At 43.2% G+C, this 902-nt stretch overlaps 1 non-coding gene across 1 annotated transcript; it reads right to left on the reverse strand.

Moving 5' to 3' along the window:
- LOC125590886 lies at positions 1-107 on the reverse strand. The gene has a single exon (XR_007326888.1). It is a non-coding gene; the product is annotated as a small nucleolar RNA R71 (small nucleolar RNA).
- Positions 108-902: the final 795 nt, after the last annotated feature.

Genomic DNA, 902 nt, shown 5'->3' on the forward strand with positions numbered 1-902 from the left:
TATCTGAGAAGCAGAATTGGAAGCTTTCAGCAACTTGATTCAGAAAGCTTTCATGAGGCTTGGGAGCGTTTCAAGGAGTACACACAGGACTGCCCTCACCATGGCTACACTGATGTGAGTTTGCTGAACATTTTCTATAATGGAGTTCATGAAGAGAGTCAAGATGCCATGGACACAGCAAGTAATGGTGATTTCATGACCAAGACTGTTGAAGAAGCTTACACCTTGTTGAACAACCTGTCATCCAGCAAAGCAAACCGCAAGTCAAGGTTTGATACCAGCCAGAAGGGTGTTGGTTATGAATCCAAGAAGATAGATGAGTTGAATGCCAAGATTGAGATGCTTCTCAAGAGAGATCAGAAATCTGTGAAATTTGTGGAGGAGCAAGGCTATCGTTCCTCACAAGAAGCTGTTGGTGATGATTCAAGTGATATGCAGGCTGATGTGAACTACATTGGTGGTCAAGGAAACTACAACAGAGGCTACAATCAGAACCTTGGGTGGAATCAAAATCAGCAAAATAATCTGTCTTACCGGAGCAACAATGTGGAGAATCCACAACATCAGTCCTACCCTCAGGCAGGAAACAGGCAGAACCAGAATCAGAACCAGAGTGTGTTCAACCAAGGATTTCAGAACAGAAATCAATATCAGGGGAACAACTCGGGCAACTCAGGATTTCAGCAAAGGCAGCAGTACAACAACTATCAGAATCAAGGGAATGCCTCTTCGTCACAGTCTTCTCAGGATAACGAAATTAAGAAGATGCTGCAAATGGTGCTAGAAGGTCAGAAGAATAGCACTGCAGAGATAAACACCAAGGTGGATAACATGTATGGAGAGCTTAATGGGAAGTTCGAAGCTTTGAACACCCATTTGAAAGTTTTGGAAAAGCAAGTTGC

Source organism: Brassica napus, chromosome C7 (assembly GCF_020379485.1).
Source record: "Brassica napus cultivar Da-Ae chromosome C7, Da-Ae, whole genome shotgun sequence".
NCBI lineage: Eukaryota > Viridiplantae > Streptophyta > Magnoliopsida > Brassicales > Brassicaceae > Brassica > Brassica napus.